General features: G+C 34.8%; 1 protein-coding gene and 1 long non-coding RNA gene across 4 annotated transcripts in view; both read left to right on the forward strand.

The window, feature by feature from the left end:
• LOC144964480 (uncharacterized) overlaps window positions 1–3,201 on the forward strand; it is a 16,651-nt gene extending 13,450 nt beyond the window's left edge. Inside the window, exons 4-5 of one of the 2 annotated variants that reach the window (XR_013643853.1) lie at window positions 2,481–2,564; window positions 3,119–3,201. This is a non-coding gene — a long non-coding RNA (uncharacterized LOC144964480). Of the gene's footprint in view, window positions 1–1,877; window positions 1,934–2,480; window positions 2,565–3,118 lie in introns of those variants that run through there. The other variant, XR_013643852.1, reaches the window with a different exon arrangement.
• LOC144981136 (carboxypeptidase B-like) overlaps window positions 1–19,882 on the forward strand; it is a 438,762-nt gene that overhangs the window by 230,098 nt on the left and 188,782 nt on the right. The gene's annotated exons all lie outside the window — the stretch shown is intronic.

Below are 19,882 nucleotides of genomic sequence, written 5' to 3' on the forward strand. Positions count from 1 at the left end.
TGTTTTGTCCAGGCCCTGGCCGGATACCCTGGCTGAGAGGGAAGCAGTCAAATGTATAGTTAGTTTTGGGAGATGATAATTTTTTCCTTGTAAATCACCTCTCTGTTATATATATATACAGTAATATGTTTTGTACACATACCATATAATATGATTTGTAAACATCTGAGTGTGTTCCTCTTAATAGGGACCTGTGATTGTGTCTGGATGAGACTTTTAGGTAATCTCAAACTAAGTACTATGACTATGTACTTTGGAATCTACATCTACAGCTCAATTTGGGACCCATATACAAAGAAAAACATCGACACCTTAGAAACCATCCAAAGAAAAACAGCAAGACGCATCACAAACACATTCGATCCTTTCTCAAGTGCGTCTGAAATATCACAACGGATTGGCCTTGAACCTCTGGAAAAGAGAAGAAAGATAGATAAACTTAAATTGTTCCACAAGATCTACTACAAGAATTTGTGCCTTAAACTTCCACACGGCATCAAAGATATCGGCACAAGAAATATGAGAGGACACACAGCAAGAGTAACCATCCCAACATCAAAAACAGACGCCCACATGTATTCGTTTTTCCCTTCCATTGCCCGACTATTGAATAGCCTCCCAGCTGAAGTGGCTGAAAACGGTTGCCAACATGCCTTCACGCGATTGCTCGAGTTCACAACGTGACTTTATTCTATATGTGTGTTTTTTTTTTAATTAGTATTATGTGCAGAGTTTTAGCAAGTTTAAAATGTAAAACCCTACAAACTGTGGAGTGATCCTCGACAATATTGGAGGTTTCCACAAGACGAAGAAGAAGATCTGTTTCCTACTTGAACCAATTCTCCTTTTTTCTTCCCTGTTCTTGGGTGCTTAATTTGTAATTCTAGAACTTTTTACTTTCCCATATTTTTTCTTTTTACTGGCGCTGATATGACCTGAATGCGTTGCAAGTGCCGTAAAACACTTAAAAACATAAACAAACAATCTGCTGCTAATCTTGAACGCGAGTAAGTTTTTGCCTTCCATATCATGCAGGGTCACTTGCTGCATCTTATACTATACCATTCTATATGTATTTTCCATGTTGCTTTCTATTTTTGTACTGGAAAGAGATTACTTGTTTTTTTGTTGTGGCCCTGCCCAGAGTCGGCTGAAAGGCAGTCAGACGTAGTTTTTGGGAGATTAATTTTTTTCCCCTTGAAAAGTGGACCTCTTTTTAATTTTTAAAAATATGTGAGCGTTTTCATCTTAGTTGGATCCTTTTGCACGTGAGCGGATGAGACTTTTGTGATCTGAAATTGAGTGTAATATAATTGTATGCTGTTGGAATGTAGTTCTGTTCGCCTATTGAGCCAGTCACCTTTAGTTACATATGGGGATCGCGGGTGGTTGGATGGGAGCATCACCCTTGAATCATATACCTATGATGTTCGCATGGGTGTACGATCCGATAGTGATGTTGTTTCTTCTTCTCTTTACTAGCCTATCCTGCTTCTTTGGTTTGTGATTGCATTTTGACAGGGATATTTTTTTCTGTAAATCTTCTGCCTGTTTGTTCTTGGTTATTTATAATTTAGCTTATATCTTTAGGTTATGATTTTGATTTACATTTGTACTATTTTTGTAAGATTGCTTGTTTTTTTTTGTTTCAGCGGTCTCTCATATAACCTCAATTGTGTTGGAAGAGACCTAAAGCAACAAACAAACAAACAAAACATATGGGGATCCTTTAAAATGTAAATCTAGAATGTTTTGACAATCCCTTTCTTCCTTTTTGCTGGTAATGAAATAACAAAGTGTCGCTAGCAAGCGCTGTAAAGCCCTTAAAAGCAAAAACCAACAACCTGAGTAACACTCTTAATATCTTTGTTCAACAGAACTATAGCATTATGATGTCAGTGTTTTCAGTAACCCTCATGCAGAACATAAACTGAAAAACGCTAACTATTAAACTCGAGTTATATTTATAGTAATAGCAATTAATTTGATCACCGTTGTAAATGTTTTTACTTAAACAAAATCAATGAACTAGTATTCTATTTGTCTCACTCAACATTGTTAACATTGGTAAATGGTTTTTGATAATCTAATTTCTTTTTTTTTTAAATAGTTTTTTTTTAAAATTTTGATTCTTTTTCCGTCATTCAAATTGTTCTAACAGGAAGGTGAGCGGGCATTTGTCTTTATATCTGAATCTTATCTTTAGTGCACACTAACGTTCCCTTTGGGCCCCCATTATGTCTTCCATTCGATTTTTATTGGTTAAGAAGGCATTAGACCTGTGCCCAGTTTCGTGTTAAATCACTGTTTTTAACTGTATGATAAATGGATGAGTATCATATTATTCGTAATTGTGCCCAATCTTATTCATTGTTTTTATTTATGGTTAGAATTTCCATGTATAGTTTCTAGTGTAAAATTCATGTAGATTAGGTTGTTGTGATAACTGCTAATTTCCAGTTAAATGTTTTCCCCTCCAGACTTCATTCACGCATGAATTTAGCATAAAAGAACAGTTGTATTAAGTTACCCTGATGTTCTACGATGTATAAAAAGGCCAATCGGTAAGTGGTGCAGTAGGATTGGTTTGAATAATAGAATATTCATAATGTCATAAAGCTAAAAGTATGTAAGCCTCAATTTTAATGCATATTATTTGTGTGAAAGGTTGGCATGTGTTAAATTGGTATTTTAACTGCTTTACGTGTTTATAAGATGGATGATATATGACGTGCACCTAAACTAAATGTTGAAAAAATTAATGTAATGGATTTTTTTTAGAAAGGAAAAGAAAAGAAAAAATTACATACTTACTAAAAACTAGAGGTGCCTAAATGAATGCTTCGTGAAAATGTTTTAATTGCATCTAATTTTGGCTGAACAACAGGTTAAAGTCCGGCACATTCCATGTAATTTTATTCTGTACTATACCAGAGCTGTTTTAGTCAGTTTAAAAAAAAAACAACACTTTTTCACAGTTCACATAATTTGCTAGCAGCTTCGTATTCACTTTGCACTTTCTCTACTTATTTTCTGTATTTAGACAAATTTCGTTGGTATGGGCACTCTGTTCTTGGTATTGAATGACCCTATCAATCTTTTTTTTTTTCCATTTCAGAGGCACACCTGGGCATGTTGTGTAGTATGATAGAATACACTCGAAACAACTCTTTACAAATAAATAATCAAAATGCTTCTGGGTTTTTTTATGGTTTTGTCAGTTTTTTGTTGTTGTTTTTATTGGGGGGGGGGGGGGGGGGGGGGGGGGGGGACCGCTATTTGGCCAAATAAATAAAATCAATGTATACGAGTCCCAACATGCAAGTACCTTCAATCCTAAAATATAGATATGCACATTGATATCCAAACAGGAATTTCAATTTGTGAGAAGCCTCTCATGATGTGAGTCAAAATAAAATATCAATACATGGGCCATCACCAATCATGCTAGAAGAATAGTGGACAGGAGATCACTTGCTGTGTTTTTGTCCCCTTATATGTTGTCCGAATGACCTCTGTCTCGGAATTGAATTAATTGCTTTGACGTGACACTGGTCGGAGTCCTTGGCTACGGGGAAACGGTCGGATGTATAGTATTAGTTTTAGCAGTATATTTTTATTATTAGTGTTTTCTGTCTTCCCTTGTAAAATTATTTCTCGAGAATGAATTGTAATGCTTTTTTCTTTTGGTTGCTGCTGTTTTTGAATATGATTTGTTAAAAAAAAAGTATTGTATTTCATTTAATAGGGTCCTTTGATTGTGTCTTTGGCTTCTAAGCGATTTCAAACTAAATACACTGAGGGGTCTCTTGGAATATAAATCCGTCCCCTAACTGCACCATTTACCTTTGTCATTCGCAGGTGCCTTTGACAAAAGTATACTTTTAGACTACCTTATACATTATCTGTCTTTTCAATGCCCTGAAATGACCTACATGTGTCACAAACAATCCTTGACATGGAATAACTGAAGTACACGAGGTTGTTTTGCTCTTTTTCAGTACGGAAAATTACTTACATGTTTGTGATATTCTAAAAGATTCACTAATTTGTCTTTAGGAATTATGTAATTCTACCAAACAATACGTTAAACAAATTCTGTCACTTCTAGGCAATGTTCGCAAATTTCCACTCTTCTAGAAATTTAATTAGCAATATAAATGTGTTAAATAAGATGGAAAGGAGGTGGGTTATTTATGTTGAAATTTCCCCGATTAATCGAGGATAAAGTCACCCAGACCAAAGCATTTTTGGTACACCTAGTATTACTAAATGTCAATAACTTTATTATCTGAAACAGAATTACCATGATATAATTCCTATCTTCATTATTGTCAACGAATGGGGTATAAGCGTGGTCCTCATCTACAAAAACAATACTAGATATTATTGCTGTGGTACTTTTGTTTTTTTTTACAATCATCATCATCATCATCATCATCATCATCATCATCATCATTGTCATCATCATTATTATTATTATTATTGTAAGATTTGGTGGTATTACAGTTGTATTTTGTGGTTATTAATCGTATCATTTTATTCTTTGGTTCCATTTACCTTTTTTTTTTCTCACTTTCATCAAATTGTATGAATTATTGGTGAAAGCCTAAGATTAAATAAACTTTGTTTTTGTTTGTCTTATTTTGACTATCGAACTGATACTTGTCATAGCAGAACTGCTTACTTGAAATAGGAAAATAAAAATCGTAGTTTTCAGGGGCAATAACATCGTAGACATGTTAACTACCAAGCAGCTTGCCCTTATGATACGTGGGGAAAAATGTTTTTAACTCCTTTGTGATGGCTCTGGAACCAGAACTTAGTTTTCAAAAAATGTTATTTAATTAAAAACCCCTTTATTATATACAGCTCGGATTTTAGCTGAAAATTCGTAAGTCTACGGAATTTTATGTAGGTCTGTTATGATAGGTATCAAATTAAAAAAAGAGAAACTGATTGGAAACGTAATGATGGAGGTAGTGATAATGGAATGGTGGTGGTAGTAATGATGCTGGTAATATTGTTGTTGTTGTTGTAATATTTTTCTGTGGTTATTAATGCTATCACTATCAGTTTATTTTTTGGTTCCATTTACCATTTTTTCCCACTTTCATGTATGTTGTCATCAAATTGTGTGATTTATTGGCGAAAGCCTAAGACTGAATAAACTTTTTATCCCCTTTTAACTGTTTTTCCGAATAACTTTCTGTCTTTGTCTTGGAATGGGATTCCTTGGGTTTTGTCCTGGCCCCTGGTTGGGGTACCTGAATTCCCATAGTGGGCAGTGAGGTTATACTGTGACTTCTATCCCCTTATATCTGTTTTCCAACTTGCTTTCTGTCTTTGTCTTGGAATGAGAATACTTGGTTTTGTCCTGGTCCTGGCAAAATGCACGGGCTGAGAGGGAAACAGTAAAATGTATAGTTAATTTTGGGAGATGTTTTTTTTCTTGTAAATCATTTCTCTGTTATGCACTGTATTAGGTTTTCTTTATATTATATAATATGATTTGTAGAACATTTGAGTGTATTCCTCTTAGTGGGGATCTGTGCTTGTCTGGATGAGACTGATCTCAATCTAAGTACTTTGATAGTGTGCTTTTGGAATCTACAACCGTTTCCTATTTGAACGAATTCCCCTTTGTCTTACCTTCTCTGGGTGCTTTAATTTTAATTCTAGAATTTTAAGTAACTCATTTTCTTCCTTTTTACTGGCGCTTAATGTGTTGGAAGCGCCGTAAAACCCTTAAATATTGTCCTGGCCCTTAATGGAGTTCTTGGCTGAGAGGGAAACGGTCGAATGTTTAGTACTAGTTCCTTGTAAATCATCTCTCTGTTATGTATTGTTTTCTGTTTTGGATATATTTTGTAAACCTGGGTAGGGATCCTGACCTCCCATATGGGCAGGGGGGGGGGGGGGTACATACTGTCTTCTATCCCTTTATATCTGTTTTCCAACTTGCTTTCTGTCTTTGTCTTGGCATGAGATTACTTGGTTTTGGCCTGGCCCTGGCCGGAGTCCTAGATGAGAGGGAAACAGTCATATGCATAGTTATTGTTTTGGGAGATGATATTATTTTCCTTGTAAATCATCTCTCTGTAATGTATTGTTATTTTTAATGTATAATGTAGGCATTTGAGTGTATTCCGCTTTGTTGGATTTTGTGCTTGTGTCTGGATGAGACCTTAGGTGATCTCAAACTAAGTGCATTGGTGGTATGCCTTGGAATCTACATTTGATCCCTATTTGTTCCCAGTTCCCCTGTCTTACTTTTTCTTGGGTGCTTTAATTGTAATTCTAGAACTTTTTACTATCCCATTTTCTTCCTTTTTACTGGCGCTGATATAACCTAAATGTGTTGCAAGCGCTGTAAAACCCTTAAAAACAAAACATAAAACATTTTGTAAACATTTGATTGTATTTCTCTTAGTGGGATTTTGTGCTTGTCTGTAAGAGACTTTAAGATCTCAAACCAAGCACATTGATAGTGTGTTCTTGGAATCCACGACTGTTCCCTATTTTGAACCATCTCCCTTTATCTTTCTTTTTCTTGTTCTTGGATACTTTTGCTTCTAATTCTAGAATTTTTTTTCTTCACAATTTTCTTTTTACTGGCGCTGAAATGACCTTAATGTATTGCAAGCGCCATAAAATCCTTGAAAACGAGCAAACATTAATTTTGGGAGGCGATTTTTTTCCTTGTCAATCGTGTTATATATCGATTTGTATCTTTTTAAGTTTTGAAAGTGTCTTTTAAACATTCGAGTATATTGGAATCCAGATTATATGTTCAAGGAATTTACGTTTGTTCCCCATTTCAATTATTCCCATTTGTCATTTTCTCATGTGCTATCAATTGAAACCCAGAATTTTTTGATATTCCAATTTCTTATTAGAGCTGAAATGACCTAAACATGTCGCAAGTGGGATCCTGTGCATGTCTGGATGGGTCTTTTATGTGATATCAAACTGAGTACTTGATATGATAGTTTGTTATGGGAATCTATTTCTGACCCTATTTGAACCAGTCCTGTTTAAGCTTTTCTCAGATACTTATAATTATAAATCTATAAATATTTTCTACTATCCCATTTGCTTCCTTTTTAGTGGGGCTGAAATGACCCAAATGTGTCGCAAGCACCGCAGAACCCTTCAAAACAAATATATGATTTTAAAATGAATTAGAAAAAGAAAATTGACTGATTGTCGAATGTGTCGTATAATATAATACTCGCTTAATTCTAGCACGCTCTGCAGTACAGAACTCTGGAGCTGGGTAACCGATTTTATCTATTGATGTTATATGTTTAGCTAAGATACTCACAACATCCGCCAGCCGGATAAGGATGGGAGCATCGCCCTTGAATCATATACCTATGATGTTCGCATGGGTGTATGATCCGATAGTGGTGTCGTTTCTTCTTCTCTTTACTAGCCTATCCTGCTTCTTTGGTTTGTGATTGTATTTTTGACAGGGGATATTTTTTTTTTCTGTAAATCTTCTGCCTGTTTGTTCTTGGTAATTTATAATTTAGCTTATGATATCTTTCGGTTATGATTTTGATTTACATTTGTACTATTTTTGTTAGATTGCTTGTTTTTTTGGTTCAGCGGTCTCTCATATAACCTCAATTGTGTTGGAAGAGACCTAAAGCAACAAACAAACAAACCAGCCGGATAAAATGTACCAGCAAAGAAAACTGTTACCTTAAACGTTTAGTCTGATATAATCGAGTGTGAACTTATTAAAATGTTTTAAAACAATAACAAAGAGCTGAGTGACGTCAATTTCATTCCTTTTTCATAAGTAGTTCGTCCCACGATCATCTGATTTCGGCACGCTCGGATTACAACGTCTCCCCCCCCCCCCCCCCCCCCCCCCGGAAGAGTGTTTTACCTAATTATGATCTTAAAAAAAAAAGAAAAAAACTATTGTAAACTAATATCCTACAATAAAATATTGACGATTCACCTTCCTAGATTAACATAATTTATGCGTGCTCAGATCCCAGTGTTAAAAATAGAATACACGAGTTTCAGTTTGAAAGAATTTCACAATTCTGTTGTACAGGAGTTATAACATGATGATATGATTTGACAGACAAATGAATAATAAAATTATTTTCCATGTTCTACATTAAACCAAAAATAAAACCTCCAAAACCCATAAAAAAACCGCAACAAAAAACGATATTATCAACAGAAGAAAAACCAAACCAAATATAGCATGAACCCCTGTCTATAACATGGACTCATCCAAATTACTTGACGAAAACAGGTCAACTGCGACCGTTCCTATTCGACTAACATTCTCTGAAAGCTTGTTCATTTATCTATTTATATGTTTCATATGATTGAATTGCCTGCAAAGTAATCTGATATTGTTAACATTTTTTCCCTACGTTTACACACCGAATTTACGAACTTTAAGACCAATTTGTTTAGAACGGACTCTTTTTTCTATTCTTTTAAAAAAAAACGTGAACACGAGAACATTTTGTTATTTGCATATTGTCACGCTCAGCTGATGTTAGATCTGCGCAGAAGTGTGACCTCTTTAACATAATTTTCCCCCCCCCCCCCCCCCGCCCACTTCATAATACAATCTTGATAGATAATGACTTTTTGGTTATTTTCTTACGAACCAAAAAATTTGTAATTTGCAAATTGCAGAGCAAAAGTAAAAAACACTGGAACAACTTTCTACATCAAGGGTCAGAATTATATTGACGAAAATAGAAGACTCCATGACTTCACCACAATTCACTGGCAGTACCAACCTTGCGATAAAGCACAATGGCATTGTTTATGTATACGTATAGATGGAACGAAATTGACTTCACTCAGCTCTATTGTGCTGCAATATGGTCTTGTGGTATGACACTCGCTTTCGGATCGGAAGGTCCTGGGTTCGAGCCTCGCTCGGCGCATAGTTGAGTCCTTGGAGAAGGCTCTTTACTCACATTCTCTCACCGTACTCAGGTGTAAAACGAGTAGCTGGCCGTTAACAGCGATGTCTGTCCGAAAAAAATGTAATATCGCCTAACAGGCGTCATGTCTCGTCCTACATGTTAAATGTTGCTGTTGACCAGGGACCCCATGTAAAGCGCTTTGAGCATGTTTAGTGGATATTGCGCTAAATAAAAGCTCAATTTTTTATTTTTTACTGTTTTTAGACAGCCATTTTAATGATTAGTCTCATTAAGTTCTATCAATCAGTCGATACCTCCCATAGTGGGCAGGAAAGTACTTATTGTCTCTTCTATTCCCCTATATATGTTACCCATTGGTTTTCTGTCTTTGTCTTGGAATGAGATTGCTTGGTTTTGTCCTGGCCCTGGTCGGATATCCTGGCTGAGGGGAAACAGTCAAATGTATAGTTAGATTTGAAAGATGATATTTTTTCCCTTGTAAATCATCTCTCTGTTATGAACTGTATTATGTTTGTTTACGTGTTATATATAATTTGTAAACATTTGAGTGTATTCCTCTTAGGAGGGACCTGTGCTTGTGTCTGGATGAGACTTTTAGGTGATCTCAAACGAAGTACTTTGATGGTGTGCTCTTGGAATCTACATCTGTTTCCAATTTGAACCAATTCCTCTTTGTCTTACGTTTTCTTGGCTGCTTTATAATTGTAATTCTAGAACTTTTTACTTTCCCATTTTCTTCCTTTTTACTGGCGCTGATATGACCTTAATGTGTTGCAAGCGCCGTAAAAGTCTTAAAAACAAAAACAAACAAATCAGTCGATAAACGTTTAAAGGTACACATAGTTTTGTCTGTTGGTACGTTATATCCGGCTGGTGGATGTTGTGAGTATTTTGCCTAAACGCATGACATCATTATTATGGGTGTCTGTGGGAAAGTTTGTAGGAATGGATGTTATGCTGTCGCAACAATATCATGTCTAGCTGATCGTAAAATTAAGAATTAAGGTTTAAAAGAGTTGCTTCCAATGGGGACAATCGATATTATTTTTTCACGTGCTCAAGTCATTGGTCACATTCAAAATGTGCTCTAAATAGCCTCCGTACTTAATGTGTTCACAGTTTTCGAAATATCCAGCATCATGATGTCATTTTGTTCAGCTTGACCTATTGATTTGTTTTCATTTATTAAGAAATAACCAATCGTTGGACAGCAACAAAGCATGTTATCGATGACTAGGTTGGACAAAAACGAATGTAGATCACTCCCATTTTGCCTGGCAAGAAGCATATTTTTCACAAGAACTTGGGTGTTCAAGAGATCCCGTTGAAATTGTGGCAGAACAAAGAAATGAAAACAGACCGAAAGGCGACTTTAGATTTAGAGGTGAATAGGAAATAAGTGTGGAGTCGGAAAACTGGTTCCTATCTCATTGGAAGTGTAAATCCACTCTTTCGGCGTGCTGGTCGTCAAATGAAGATAATTCATCCTCGCTCTTTTTCGTCCCGTAATCGTTAGAATCTGCCTACACACCTTGTGACTCAAATAGTTATGCCATATTATGATTCAATATGTATCTTATTCATTATTAGTCCTCCGAGGGACTGGTTCCATTCACACTTCCAAAAATTTCGGAAACGGAACAATAGAATGCTGACGCCACGGCTGTTCTTCCCTATTCCACCTCGGTCTTAATATATGAGCCATTTTCACCAGCAGGCCCCTTTAGAACTCATTAACGTAAATAAACTGTAAAGCCAGAATAATGGGTAAATTCCGTTAATTGTGTTTAGTATATATCCGAGATAAATAACTCGTTAAAACACGTTGTAATGTTTTTAGATGAAGACTAATATAATAGTTCTGGTTAGCATTATTTACCATTCATTGATGTGTTTATTTGCGTGCGTGTGGGTGTGTGTGGGTGTGTTTGTATGTGTGTGTGTGTGTGTGTGTACATGCACTTGTGTTGTTATGACATTAGAGAGGATGATAAGGACTCAAAATATAATTAGATGATATATCAAGTAATAGTATTAATATGTGTTGCTTTAGTTGCAGATGGGAGAAACAAAATGTATTGGTGTTTTGAGCATTTTGGACAAACTCACAGCATCGATAGTTATTTCTCACATACAGAGAGGATATCTAGATAAGAATGAAAAAAGAGCGATACGGAGAGAGAGAGAGAGAGAGAGAGAGAGAGAGAGAGAGAGAGAGAGAGGGAGAGGGAGGGAGAGAGAGGGAGAGGGAGGGAGAGAGAGGGAGAGAGAGGGAGAGAGAGGGAGAGAGAGAGAGAGAGAGAGAGAGAGAGAGAGAGAGAGAGAGAGAGAGAGAGAGAGACCATAAACGTTATAGATAACACAGTGTTATGGGTTGGTATGTTAAATTTGGCTGGCGGGTTTTGTCAGTATTTTAACTAAACGCATAACACCAATGTAATTCAAGGTGTGAAATTCTCTTTGTTCTAAATTAAGTGACGATTATGGTTTCCATTAGGGAAGATTGACTGAATCAATACCACATAATATTATGTAGCGCCGTGCTCTTTGTGAATTAGGCCTTTTAAACCAAACGCCCTCGAAAATATATATTCTGGAATTTTGGTCATTCAACTTGCAATGGGAAATAGATTAGCCCTGGCCTTGCTTCTGACGACAACTGCCACCCCCACACTGGCCAAAAACTCGGTGACCTCTTTACTTACCACTTATTGGGATAATTACACATCTGGCAGACTGGTCCCATTCTGTTATGGTAAATTGATGCCATGCGTTTAGGTAAATTACTTACAACATCCGCCTGTCGGATATAACGTACCAACAGACAAAACTGTGTAACCTTAAACGATATAATTTAGTGTGAACGGGTCATCAAACTGGCTAACTAAATACAATAACGAAGACCCAAGTGACGTCAATTTCGTTCCTTCTATAGTGCTCTTGGCGAATTTAGGAAATAATAATTGTACAACGACTTGCTATGCTTAATAATGAGACAAAGTTAGTTTCTTATACCGCCGAAAATATCAAATTGAGAAATTAGAGGGCGGGCACTGGTATAACCAAATTGAAAATAAAATGAACGCGTTTGATCTCGAGGTTATATTTTTTGGGGCCCAAGTAAGAAAACTTTTAGCAGATTTAACTTTCTTTCTCAAGATTTATCACCCCTCCCCTTCTACAAAAAAAAAAAAAATTAAAATAATAATAAATAAATAAATAAATAAATCGCGTCCGAGTACAATGAACGGTGAAAGACCCAGACGCGTCTGTGATGATCATTATACACTGACGCTTTTTTAAATCTCCGCTCTTTCTTACATTGATTCATGTCCGATGATACGAACACTTTCGCAATGCACATGGAAATATGAAAATAAAAGTAAAGTAAATAAAAAATCAATACAAGTTTTTTTTTTAAACAACAAAAAACAAGAAAGAAACAAACAAACAAAATAAACCAACAAAACAAAAAAAAAAAAAAAAAAACAACCAAAAAAAAAAAAAAAAAAAACCCAAAAAACAACAAAACAACCCAAACAACAAATCATTAGAGAGATAATAGCTCACTCTGTATAACGGCCGTTTTCAGAAAAACGCCAAATTCGAGTCCTCAAATTTTTAAAAAGTCAAGTATTTCCAACATACTCATTATTTTGTGTATGCTTTCTGTGATATGTATGCGACATAAAATTGTAATAACAGGGCTTAATGAGTTTCCAGTGGTCACTTATTCAAGTATTTGTGAATCACGATCCACATGTGACTCATTCCTGTTACGCTTAAAAAATTATGTCACATTAAATAAGTTAACACATTTTTGGACAATTATTGAAATAAAACATTGGAAAACAATAAACACAGAGCATTGATACCAATTCTGACAACAAAATGACATTTATTGTTTTACAAAAGGCATTCAGAAATCAGTTTTTGAAAACAAAGAATATTATTTGAGAAATCATCATCTCCAAAAAATTGTAGGAAAATGACAAAAATAAAAATTGTTTACCATAGTCTAGGTATATAAGTGTTAAACCACCACAACTAATATTTCATTTCAAGTACTTATATTTATCATGAAAAAAAAAAGAAAAAGTCATTCTTAACAGGAATGAGTTTGTGTAACAGGAATGAGTGGACGTAACAGGAATGAGTTTTCTGTTACAGGAATGAGTAATTACAACACATTTATTCGAAAGGATTATAAATTCAATACGCTTAGTGATTGAAACTCAGAAGGGGAACAAAATGGTTAGGGCGCCAATACATTTATTTGGGGCTTATGTTGGTAGAGACCCACAAAAGAGCACCAACATTGTTTGTTAACTTAACTCTGGGTTGAATCAATTGATTCAAGATAACTCTTTCGTGGCAGTTCGGAATGTTTATTTCTTGTTACTGTGTTTCTCTTTCCTGGAGCTAATTTAGAAGTGTCACCTTTCAGGAAAAAATCTCTTACTATTTGCTTGACAAGATCTGGAAATTTTGGAGGCATTTGACGTCGTTTCCGAATTTTTCCAAGAGTTTATACTTTTGAGAGTCATATCAGCTGCCAAATGTTTCACGGATTTGTACATGTGCCTTCTGTTCCTCAAATGTTTGATGTCTTATAGGAGTGCAAAATGATATTGTAATGTTCTTTTCACTGAATTTTTGCCACATTTCTTGTTTTTTTCTGCTATCTTTTAAAAGTTTTCTCGTTTTTGATCGGGGTGTCAACGGAAATTTGTGTTTTTTTTTAATGACCTGTCCAAGCGCTTTTTATACTTTTTGGATTTCTTTTTCTAATGAGAAAGAGAGGAGAACAGCCTTTTCACTTCTTCAAGACTTTGGTTTTTCAACATAAAGGTTTCATTGGCTGTTTTAGTAGCTTGATATCTTTGACGAGAGACATACTGGAGTGGAGATTTTGAGTGTGAGGATGGAGTGTAACTCAGATCAAGATTTTGCTGTTTCCGGTTTGTAATGTGTGTGTGTGATAATTTTTTATCCAATTCTTTCTCTATTTGCGTTGTTCTCTTGGTGTCATCTTTTATGGACTTTTTCTTTCCACTCGAGTTGTCGCTCTGGTATTTGTCTTGTTCTTTTTTAAGATTAACAGCACGTAAAATAAGATCTCCATCTCGTCTTTGACGGTAAAGTCGGTTCTCTCGGCTGACGTCATGACTTTTTTGGCCTTTGTGATAAGAAAACAAAATAAAACAATCATTACAACATAGCTATGACCCTTGAAAATAATATCAAGTTACATTTCGCCACCCTCATTCCTGTTACAAAACAAGGTTTAACAAGAAATAAAGTCAAGAAACAAAGAAGACTATTATGTGATGCAATGTCACATTTGTACAAGCGATACCGGGCCGTTAAAATCATAGTAATCATCTAAAATATATCTGAGCCTAACAGGCAACAAACTATGTTTGGACATTGGGCATTTGGTATTGGCAAGTTAACTTTGCACTAAAAATAGTCTTTCAGGAATGGAAGAAATGAATATGTATACATTAAAAATGTTTTTAATGGTAACCTTGTAACCATGAATGTTACCACTTTAATGGACTGTAACACTTCAGTGGTTTACAAAACACTTTACCAAACACATCCTTATGAAACAAAAGAATCTGCTATGAATCAATAAACCATGTGGAGGCGCCGTGGCCGAGTGGTTACCAAAAGGACTCCCGACTGGGAGGTAACAGGTTCGAAAACCTCCACAACCATAAAGTGGTTTCCTTAATCAATGAAATTAATTCTGGTTGATTCACTTTGCTTCACCCAGGTGTATATTATGGTACCAGTACTGCTTGGGAATGTAATTTGCTATAGACGTCGTAGTCATAAGTTAAATGTCTGTTTCATGCTACAGAAACAGGGATAAGCTCCGATTCTATGGGGCCATTATGCCCCAAAGGACTTAGTTACAATAAAACGTGTGTTTCATTTTATGAAAGTTCACATTCCTCATTCCTGTTACTCATTCCTGTTATGTTTTCCTCATTCCTGTTACATCCCTCATTCCTGTTACAAAACAAGGTGTAACAGGAATGAGTGTAACAGGGATTAGTTTATCTCGCTTCGATTCATACTATCCCTAAAATATGCTTTACTCCAACATTAAAGTATGACTATTATTTAGAGCCTTAAAAAAGCTATATACTGATACGTTTTATTTTTAATTCAATTTCTAATTTAAATAACAAGCCCTGGTAACAGGAATGAGGGTCATGGTCTAATGTTGAACACTACTCACCATTCTTGAAGCGGTTTTGATCTGGAAATCACACTGGATGAAAAAACCATGTGTTTGTAGTTTCGGCCATGATGGAAAAGGGGCATCAACGGCGAGAAAACATTGTTCGTTGCACTTCTATTGTTTAGAGGATTTTAATTGGTTAATTTTCACTGCCGTTACAGGAATGAGTAGCCCCCTTGGGGACAAACTTTAGAAATATAAAATAAATTTTTTAAAAGTCTGATTGTTACAAAATTTTATGAGGATGTTAGAAGATGGCAATTTTCATCAGCTGAATTCATAGTTGTATACAACAATACACTCCATTTCGTTAAGAATTCGATTTTTAGCCATCATCCAAAAAAAGGACAGGGTATTTTCGTCTACCCCGGTCAATACAATACGTCGTATCTATCCTGAATCTCTCCCGATTTTTGTTTTTTATGTTTCATACAAGTTAGTAATATGTAGTGAGACTGTGTAGGCAAGTATTTGCTAACAATATATGCATCAAATATTTCAAAGAGCCAATTATCGTCACAGGACAGGAATTTGGCAGTTTTTTTGAAAAAGGCCGATAATGTATAATATGCGTCGTCATTCATGTGGATGGCGTGACCGAATGGGTAAAACGTCCGTCTCAGAATGCTTGAAATTGGCGCTGTGGATTTGATTCCCATCTATGCCACTTGTTTTATTTATTTATTTATTTGTAAATAGGCCTTCTTTCTACAGACTGTTGCAAATGATATAATATGTCCCACATTGTTTTTCTTTTAAATCTTTTGTTTGTTTGAATACCTTACTCAGATATAGAACAAATAATCAGAGGCAACAAAAAAGTATAGACTGATTAAATAAACGAATAAATAAATAAATAAATAAATAAATAAATAAATAAATAAATAAATAAATAAATAAAATAAATCTCCCTCATTTAGAAAGCGAAATAATGATCCGAGAAAAAAGTCTTGCTTAGAAACAAAATAATAAAGGCAAAAAAGGAGAAAAAAAGTAGGAAAAATACGAAGGAGAGGATTCGAACTAGTGTAACGAAACGAGAAAAAATTGTATGGTGGTCTAATCCACTCGGCTCTACAGTAGACAAAAACTTCAACGTAAGTTAAGGTTATGATGTTCTAGAACTTTTTCAACCAAGTTCGAGTAGAAATTTTGTTGTTTTTTTTTCGTTTTTTTTTATTCAGCACCCATATTGTATACGATTAAGAATAGTTTTTTTTTCTCCCCTAAATGTAATAATAAAATATATTGATATCTTGATATCGTCGTTGAAAGCCAGATCACTACGCTGACGAGAACAACCCGCTGGCTCAGTTTACATCAAAATAAATAAATAAATAAATAAATATTATTTTAACAGTTACCACAATGTTGGAGTCAGTCTACATCGATGTTTCAGGCGTTTTCAGCCATCGTCAGGACTGTGTGTAACATGAATTTGGTTTGTCGTGTACTTGCTTGTTGAAGTGGTTCCGTAGGTTTGTAGTTGATTAATAAGTGCTTCCGTCGATGTTGAGTGTGGCTTCATGGGGGTATTTGATTATAGTATATTTCTCTTCCAGGCATAAGCTTCATTGTTTTGATGATAATAATAATAATAATAATAATAATAATAATAATAATAATAATAATAATAATAATAATAATAATAATAATAATAATAATAATAATAATAATAATAATAATAATAATAATAATAATACACATTTATATAGCGCTCATTCTCGTGTAAAACACAAGCTCTGGGCACCTTACAATATAAATATCAATTTTAAGTGAAAATATAAAATAATAATAATAATTCATAGCCAAATCAAGGATTCATAGAGTCTAGAAAAACAAATATAGTAAAAATGTGTCTTGAGATTCTTTTCAAAGGTAGGTAAAGACTTGCACTCCCTCAGACCACGTGGTAGTTCATTCCAAATCTTGGGGCCGAAGCAAGCAAACGGTCTATCACCAAATTTTGTTCTTGATCTTTTTTCCGAAATTTTCGTTTGGTCATTACATGATCTTAAAGTGTAATTTTCAAATTTACACATGACACATGATGGTGTGTATCCTGTTGCTTTAGATATAATTTTCCATGAAATGTTGTGGTCTAGTTTGTTGTCTTTCAATTTCCAAATATGTTCGCTGAGTTTTGTGGATGTTTTTTTGTTAGTGCTTCTAAATGTTGAGATGTGGAGGTTGTATCTTGTTTTGAAATTATTTTCCGTTAGTCCTACATATTTTTCTTGCTTGTTTGTTTTAGTTTCGGTGACTGTGGCTTGGTAAATTTGCTATATGTCGAGCACTATTCGTACCATATTTGTATCCAACACGATTCAATGAATAGACAAATTGATAGATCGATAAACAATAAATAATGATTAATAAAATAAAAATGTCTTTAAATAAAATTGATTAAATGACTCATGACTCGTACTATAAGATTATAGTAAAAAAAAGGGGCAGCCAAGCTTGCCCGCATAGCAACAGGAAGTCACGTGAACATAAAGCACGTACCGTCAATTGATCAAGCGTGGCTCGATCATCGACACCCAGATAACGAGACAAAAGGCTGTCAATATAATATCGGTATCATATCATTCGCAATTTCCACAAAAACTGAAAATTGTCGTGACTAAGCGAAATATAGTGAGCTGGTCTACGTTATGTATTCCCTTTGCATCTGTTTGGCGTTTGGGTATCCATTTCAATAATTTTTGCAAGATTGAACAGAGCACGTGGAATGACGTAGCAAAATATCAATCGTAGCATAATTGGATGTTAGATTGCGTTTCCTAATCATTATCTGGTTTTCCCGCTATCGAGTTGTGATAGCGATTGTATCATAACAATTAAGAATAGCTTGCCTTTATCACACGTAACACGCAGAATGGAGTGTTTAATTCTTTCAATGGTTTTGGCATCATGAAAGGACATTCGATAGTTGTATAATAGCTCCTCGGCAGACAAGGAAGTTGTTTCTGTTACATTATAATAAAAGTAAAGTACAATAATATTATCGAAAAAGTAGGATGCTGAATAAAATTGATTTTGTTGGATATACCGAGTGACACATTTAAAAACTCGCTGCCTATAAAACTATTACAACTTTGTCAATAATATGAAAACAGTATCCGACGCCATAGTAACCGTCTAAACGCCTTACACGTTTCGATAAATGTTTGTCAAAGCGAATTGAAATACAGTTTCAAAGCAAGATGTCAACCTTTCTGTCACAACGAAAAACGTGCGCAAGTTTTCTAGTAAAACAGGGGAAAGGGAAAGTACATATATTTAAATGTAAGGAATTCAGCATTGCCCTGCAATAGCATAACGCTTTTAAAAAATTCTGGTCGGACAACCTTAACTTCAAACTTCAAACATATTGATGAATTAAGATAACCCCAAACTTGTCGCAAGTTTTCAAATCTGAGATTTCTTTTGGAATACCCCATACATTTACAGGTATAACCCATCGTCTCCAAAGGTTATTTCGTAGGGTTGTTATGGATGTTAAAAAATGTATTTATCGTTTCAAACAATATGAGATTCAGGTTGTTTGTATGCTATATTGAGGAAATCGATATAATTTCGTGAAATGACAAAAACAAATTTCAGAATTGTTGTCATATTAATCATAGAATCACCCTTCTTTGGCATCTGATATCCCGCCGATATAACACCACATCAGTCACCACATCATATTGTAGATGATGAGCATACTTTTGATAATGGTGTCAGTTTTGTGATTTAAGGCCCTGTGAGATAGAAAACAATACATTGAGGGACAACAACTACATCAACAACAACAACAACAACAATTTTTAAAGAAAGAAGGAAAGAACATGTTTCTTATGACTTTCCTTTTTGCCAATTTTTGCCTGAAACGTTTAACGGATTGCAGAACGGTTTGGAGGAATTGTGTTTTTAAAAAGGTTGATATACTTATCAAGCGTGAGCGATTTCCCTCTTTTAAACTTTAATTATGTAACTATTTAACTAATATATATATATATATATATATATATATATATATATATATAATATATATATATATATATATATATATGTATATATATATATATGATTGAGAGGAATTGTCTGGAATCACGTAGAGTACAGCATTCCTTCCGTACACTACTACACAGCATACCTCCCTGAAGAATCCATCAAAATACCAACGGATGGATGAAACAACGTTGTACGAGGAAATAACCAAACTAAACAGTAGAATGTAATTATGGCGGTTAGGTCAAGGTTTGTTATTATCGTTGTCTTTCCATGATTTAAATTATATGATTATTATGTACGACTTTCACGAATTGGACACAAAGCCACATGAGTCCGTATGGAGTGTGAATTTTATACATCTCACTTACTTTTTATATCAGTGGCACAGCTTTGGACTGGTTAAAGGAATATTTGTTTGAAAGAACTCAGTCAGTAATTATAGAAAACCATGTATCTACTCCATCCATATTAATGTGTGGAGTGCCTCAGGGATCTATTCTCGGCCCCCTCCTTTTTACATTGTATACTGCTCCCCTTTCTCATATTATGTTATCCACTTTTCCCATTGATTTTCATTTTTATGCTGATGACACTCAGCTGTATACAAAACTCAATAATGATTCAGAGCTGTCATCAGTATCTGTTATGGAAAATTGCATTAGTAACATAAAGGATTGGATGAAACAAA

Source organism: Berghia stephanieae, chromosome 1 (assembly GCF_034508935.2).
Source record: "Berghia stephanieae isolate SIO BIC M18660-M18661 chromosome 1, UCSD_Bste_1.3, whole genome shotgun sequence".
NCBI lineage: Eukaryota > Metazoa > Mollusca > Gastropoda > Nudibranchia > Aeolidiidae > Berghia > Berghia stephanieae.